Consider the following 7336-nt stretch of genomic DNA (forward strand, 5'->3'; position numbering starts at 1 on the left):
TTGGCCTCTCGGCCATGCCTAGACCTTGTTCTTATGTATTTTCAACGATGGAGTTTCTACACACCATAGATTAAGATGTGGAGCTCTGCTGTACCTCGAGTATTAATGTAATTACTATTGTTCTTCTATTCAATTCAGCTTATTCTTGTTCTAAGATATTACTTGTTCCTCAACTTGATGAATGTGATGATCCGTGACACTCATCATCATTCTCACCTATGAACGTGTGCCTGACAACCACCTCCGTTCTACCTTAGATTGAGTGCATATCTCTTGGGTTCCTTAATCAGAATCTTCGTGGTATAAGCTAGAATTGATGGCGGCATTCAAGAGAATCCTGAAGGTCTAAACCTTGTATGTGGTATTCTGAGTAGGATTCAAGGATTGAATGACTGTGACGAGCTTCAAACTCGCGATTGTCAGTAGGAAAGCAGAGAGATGGAAGGGACAAAGCATCTCCATACGCTTATCTGAAATTCTCACCAATGAATTACATAAGTATCTCTATCTTTATTTTATGCTTTATTCATAAATCATCCATAACCATTTGAATCTGCCTGACTGAGATTTACAAGATGACCATAGCTTGCTTCATACCAACAATCTCCGTGGGATCGACCCTTACTCGCGTAAGGTTTATTACTTGGACGACCCAGTGCACTTGCTGGTTAGTTGTGCGAAGTTGTGATAAAGAGTTGAGATTGCAATTGAGGGTACCATGTTGATGGTGCCATTGATGATCACAATTTCGTGCACCACCTGATAATCATTTCAGTCTTGTGAACCACTATTGTGGAACAGAGTAAGGAACGGTAGACCCACTTCACCTGAGAAGCTAAGTCACAGTCAACACAATATTCCTCTGTCCCTAAAAGTAGATGTTTGTCAATAAAAGTCGGGGCATCGAGAGCCTTTCTCCATCACGGAGGGAACGTCCACTTCTTTCCCTTTTTAACCTGGTGCCGTCTTCAATTTTTCTCATGGAGATGATGGCTTGATCTCATGAAGATTATCTTTGGCTTTGGAAACTACAACCTCCTGAGACCCCACGCCGGCACCAAAATCCAGGACCACCTCAGCCTAGGACTACTCCTCATCCTCCACTTCGAGGAAGGCATCCATGAGGCTCTCCATAGTTGTAAGCCCGCCAGCCATGCCAACTGCGAAAGAGGAAGAATATGAGAAAAAAATGATACTAAGAAGGAAGATTCAGAAACAAAAGGAAAAAGAAATAAGCCTACCCACGTGCGGACGACCGGCCTCCTAATCGCCCATCACATGTCAAGGGTTCAATGGCCTACTCCCAAAAATGACCGTCAATACTTCGACAATATTTTTACTCTCCCAACTCAGACCCTCATAAGTCACCTTTACTAAGTAATCGGCCGCGTCATCATACTTCCAGTAGGTCGAAAACTTCCGCTCCCCCTCCAAGGTAAACTAGAATGGGTAATGTCCCCTCGTCGAACTCCCTTTAAAATACTCTTCCTTGAACTTGTGAAAGGAGTCCTCAAAAAGTCTTATTATCTTCTGGCCTTGGACGTCTCAGAAGGACATGTACCCTTTCTTGTGTATGTCCTCCCGAGCAGCACGATGAGCAGGAAGAAATAAAGAAATACCTCCACAATAGCCAAGATCTACAGATACTCACACACGAACTCGAAGCACCTAATAATCCCCAAGTATTAAGATGGAGCAGCAAGGGAGCAACACTGCATCGGTTGAAAAGCCCAATCACAAACTCGAAGAAGGGGAAGCGAACCCCTACAATATCAAACATGGGTTTATAGACCCACTTCCAGTCGGGAACTTGGGGAGCCTCCATGTTTATGTAATGCGCCCGCTCTTGCTGTTTGGGAGAGAGACCTTGTAATTTTCTGTAGTGGCACCCCAGTCGTAGATCGCTCTGGCATTGTGAAGCTCCTATAAATCATCTTCGCTAAGGCATGAGGGGTTCCCACCACATTGGTATTGCACCAAAAATACGTCCAAGGAACCCCCTACCAGAAAAATGAGCCCCCGTTGAGGTTCGGCTCACCTTCGCACCATAGCTACAGAATTGGGGCACCACCACCACTTGAGCCTAAGAACTACACAAAACCAAAGCTTGGAATACTAAAAGGGAAAAGAACTATCTAAAGTCCCAACAGAAAGGTTGTGGCACCCCTCTAAACCTATGAAAATGCCTAAACAGTCAAAACTACATTACCAAATAATACCACTAACTAAGCAAAAGGAACAGTGGAGTAGCACTTACTTGAGCTGAGTAACGAAAAGGAGGATCAAGAATGTGCGGGAGAAGTAACAGTCAAGCACCACCAAATTAAAGCAAAAATGCAATCCCAACAGCAAGGGTGATTCCCACCAGAAAGAAAATATGAGCGCAAAAATGATGCGGAGTGAAGAAATAGTGAAAGAAGAAGAACAAGAAACATTAAAAATCTCGAGTATAGAGAAATGTAATTAAAAATCCCCTTTGAAACAGATGCACCCTATAAAGTGCGAATGCAGAAGGACTTAGGGGGCAAAATGATAAAATCAGTCCCAAAGCATTAAATGAACCTTCGCATCAATAAATGTTATGCCTCAAAAAACGTGCGCATTATCGCAGAACCCCAAACTCCGAAACGACCGTTTGCTGGCAACCGACCTGGTACCACATGTGTCCAGGTCTGCGGAAATGTGTTCTCACCGATATCGGCAACGTCACATTTAGGGGGCATTGTTGCGAACTCGCCTCCCAGCCCTAACAGCCCCACGGCCCAAGGAGAATTAGGTCCCCTTAGGCCCAATTCTCCCCCTTCAACCTCAAGATCTTGGACAACTTAGCAGAAATCTCTAACTGAGATCCGATTACAGATACAAATCTAATCTTGCCTAAATTAAAAATCAAAAGAGAAAAGAAATACATACATAAAAGGGAGTCTTGCATTCTCCCAAGTATGACATACAAAAAAGATTAAACCTCAACTTCTAAGATCAATTTTGACTTGGGCGTTAAAGTGTCTTTGCAGCTTCTTATCCTTCTTTCACTTAAGACTTAGAAATCGTGAAGTTCGTCAACCTTGCTAGGTCACAGATCCTATCGTTTCAGGTTAGTCCTGAACAATCTTTTTAAAAATCATATTATCTTTTATATGAATGAACAAACAACAATTTTATGTGTTTATTCTAAAAGTTGAAGATTTGAATCAAGAAAAAATATCCTACAACTATAAGATTGTGGTCCTAAGAACTTTGTTTCCCATGCAGTATGCCTAGTCTTGAATAACATAAAATCATCGGTATGCCTTATTTTCAATTAATTATTATGTTATGAATATTTGTGAGAATATGCATTATAGATAATGCAAATTTTTGAGACACTAGATTACTTGTTTGATCAAAAGTTGAAAATTCAATTATCATTTTTTTAATATTTAGATTTAAGACAAGTCTCTAATCTCGTCAAACATGCATAAAAAATCTACCTGGCTATTAATAGTAGATACACGAGCTAATGTGCATTCGAAAAATAAAAAATAAAACATATGGAATTTAACTTATTTTAATAAGTAATTAAAATTAAACTTAATTTTCTTAATAATTTTTTTTGTTAAAAACCAATTTATAATTAATTTAATAACATGAAATTTGTTTCAAAAGCGTGAAATCTTTTTCGAAGCTCTTTTAAACTTAAAATTGCACTTTTCTTTATAACTTTTTTTTCTTTTTATCCAAATATTACTCAGTCAAAATAATTTTTTTAAGGAAAGCTGAAAAGGGCTTTCGGGGTTGGGTTTGGGGAATTGGGGTGTTTGACTAGGCTGATAGCTATTTTAAGAATGTTAGGTAATCAATGATTTTTTTGAACAACATAAACAACGGATGTTTTAATTCACTAGATCTGTAGATAGTTATCCTAATATTAAGATTTAGGTGGACAATTTAGAAGTGTACTGTATTTTTACTTTATTGGACCCATTATTTACATTGTTCACAAAAACCATTGTTTACCTATACTTTTTCATTTTAAGTATAATCATCATCTACAGCTATTTTAAATATATCTTTAGTATAAATTACAATAAATCTAAATGTAAAATTATTGATGGTGAAAAAAGAGAATGAGAGGTATAGAGAGAATGGGTGGGAAACACCGGAAGGGATAGAACGATAGGTCAGATCAAGGATCCTAGAGTTTGGAACCGAGAAGAGTATCGACATTTAGAGAATGAGTTTTTCTCAATTTTTGTGGATAACCTTCTAGAAGACATATCGAAGAGGGCATTATTCCATCTCTTTAGCTGGATTGGACGCGTAAATGACATATACTTATCAAGAAAACAAAAGAATGGTGGTTTATACATCTTTGCGTTCATTCGGTACACTACGAAAGGAGGAGTCTTGAAGGCTATACACATGAATCGAATGAGGTTGAGAGGCAAGGTCATCTTCATGGGGGAAGCTAAATACAGGAGAGTATCGGATGTGAGGACACAAACAAAGTACAGCCTCGGGAGGACAATCGAACTGCTACGGATCGTCAGAAGACACCAGAAAGAGAAGCGAACCAAAAAACTTCAACTGTCACCACTAAAGAATTGGCGAAAGAGAAAACAATCCAGGATCCACATGGAAATGGGTGGACGAAGAAGGTTGAGGTAGCGGTGGCAAAAGAAAATCTGGACTAGTTACAAAAAAGCCTTGTAGGTGGATCAACGAAGGCTATTGACTTTAGGTCATTGAAGGATTCAGTTGCAAAGAACTTTCTTTAAGTTATTAAGGTGCGTGAAATGGGAGCATATAAAGCTCTATTGACCTTTGACAATCTGTTGAATGCGGAAGAGACTTACACTTTCAAAATGAATAGCCTTCTACAATTGTTTAATAGTGTATGGAGGTGGGACGAGTCAGAGAAAAGTGAAACTCGAAGAGTATGGTTGGAGTGTTTCGGGGTTCCGTTACATGCATGGTCAAAGTATTAGGAAGCCAATGGGGTGAGGTGGTGGAGTGCGATAAAGAGACAGAATCGTGCAGCTCCTTTAGTGTCGGTCGAGTACAAATTGATGCATGTGTGATGGATGTGATCAATGAACGGGTCCATATCACAATCGGTGGGACGTGAAACATATGGAAAGAAATGTAAATTGGAAACTAGTGGGTTTGATGTTTTGGTAAAAGAGGTGGGACATGAAACATATGGAAAAAAATATAAATTGGAAACTGTGGGAGAAGTTGCGGACAAATGTGAACAATAGAAGATGTCATCTGGAAGAGACAGTGATGATGTAGCCATATGGTTGAAAAGGACAGCAAATTCAACAAACTGTACAGATTAGGCTGTAGAGGTGATAATGGAGGGACGGTGGGATGAGGTTGAAGACGAGGCTAGATTGGTAAATTCAGAAACAATTTTGAATGAGTGGAAGTATGAATATTTAAGTTTCAATCAAATGAAATTGGTAACTTATAAAACAAATAATGATGTTATTGAAGGAGTAGCGGTTTTAGTGGGATGCCAAGAGAGCAACGAGGCTGGGTCCGAACAAACTGTGTCTTGGGAATATTCTTATAATCATAATATGCTGGCAAAGGATAACAGAAGGTATAAATTGGGTGGCCCAACTTATAAGCCCACTAACGGCATAAGAGGAAGCAAAAACACGTTGGGTCATGTAGGCCCAAGCTCCAAGGATCTTAAGTATCCTGGGGATGCAGACGCTGTAACCTCTAGTGGGCCGGGTGGAGTTCGCTCGGGTCGGGCTGGGAGACTCTTGTAGGTTGGAGACGCGCCTAATGCTGCTGCCGTGGAGTTTCTAGACCTAGGAGGCGGCATCCATAGTGCGATGCGCGACCTAGAAGAAGAGGACTCCAGGTGGCGATCTCCAAATCCATGTCCTGGTACAGAACGCCATGAGGACATTGGTGATGAACCTTCACCTGAGCTGCGACTTGCTCAGTTGGAGGATGGAGGAGGATCGAACCCGCGCAGAGGACGCCAGCTTAAAGACAGCGGTGAAGGAAGGTTGAAGGCACAGGTGCACCAGCAGGAAGGTAATCGACAGGGCTTGGTTGGTGTGCTAGGATTAATCAATTGTAGTAGGGCTGTGACGGTTGGAAGCGAAAGAGTTGCAGTGGTTGAAGGGGGTCACAGAATAAACGAAAGGGATGGAGGGACTGAACAGGTACAAGGAAATGACAGGGCTGAATGCGGGTATAATGGAAGGTGTAAGACCCTACCATACAGAGTCTTATGCTTAAGTCATAATTCAGATATGGCAAGGTATTACGACCTCTGAAATGAAAATTTAGTAATTATAGTATTGTGAAAAAAAATGATTATAACTAGGAGCCTTTTTAAGAAAAAGGGGTAAAACAAAAATTGTAACTTAAAAAAAACGCAACACTCCGATCGATAACGTAACAAACAAGGATAAACTAACGTGAGATTATATATATACAAAAGAGTGTCAAAAACGGGAATATCAAAACTCAAAATCTAGTTGCGAAGATAACCGGACCGAGCAAAGCAACATATATATACAAGTAAATAAAATAAGGAAACCCAAAGGGACACAAAGACAAAGTACCTATTCTCCAAAATCCCCTCTAAGAGGAGTCATCATAGTTTGTATTATTTAATGGAGATAAAAGTATCTAAGGAAAAATATAAAATCAAAACAGTGTCCTGAGAACAAAGGATCTTCGCTAATCCAGAAGTCTCCAGCATGCTTCAGCGAGAAGCCTCACGTCCCGCATCTGAAATTTACAAAATCCAGGTGGGTGAGAACCAAAGGTTCCCGGCATGGTAACAGTTCCCACCTATATAACATGTAATAATAGAGGAAAGCCGAAGGCAATCCTAGAACTTCCTCCAGATAAAATTAAAGCTTATAAACAAGCTAAACCATAAGTGGCAACTGACTAAAGATCCTTCAGTCTAACTAATACTTCCCTTTCCAATTCCTTCAGACCTCCCAACCACCAGCAGGAGTATAATATGGCAAACACAGTTATTTCAGACAAGAGATATACAAGTAGGAACAGATAAGGCATTTAGACAGATAGCAAGTAATATGCAGTCAAGTAGGCAATCTTAAACAATTCACATAGTATGCATATGATGAATGCCTATCCCTAATGGCTGATGATATCATCTTTCGGTTATAGAGCCAACCCGACAAGTCCTGGTAGCTAACCATTGGACTGTCCCTCTGTCGTGTCTCCCCAACTCGAGTTATACTCAATATAAACTTGATCATAATCATGATCCATATCCATCACCCTCACAGGTGAATATTTATGGGGGTGAGCTCATCCGGGGCTTTCACAGTGCCCGGCCACCCTGACGACA

The sequence above is a fragment of the Arachis duranensis genome, chromosome 6 (genome assembly GCF_000817695.3).
Source record: "Arachis duranensis cultivar V14167 chromosome 6, aradu.V14167.gnm2.J7QH, whole genome shotgun sequence".
In the NCBI taxonomy this organism is placed as follows: domain Eukaryota; kingdom Viridiplantae; phylum Streptophyta; class Magnoliopsida; order Fabales; family Fabaceae; genus Arachis; species Arachis duranensis.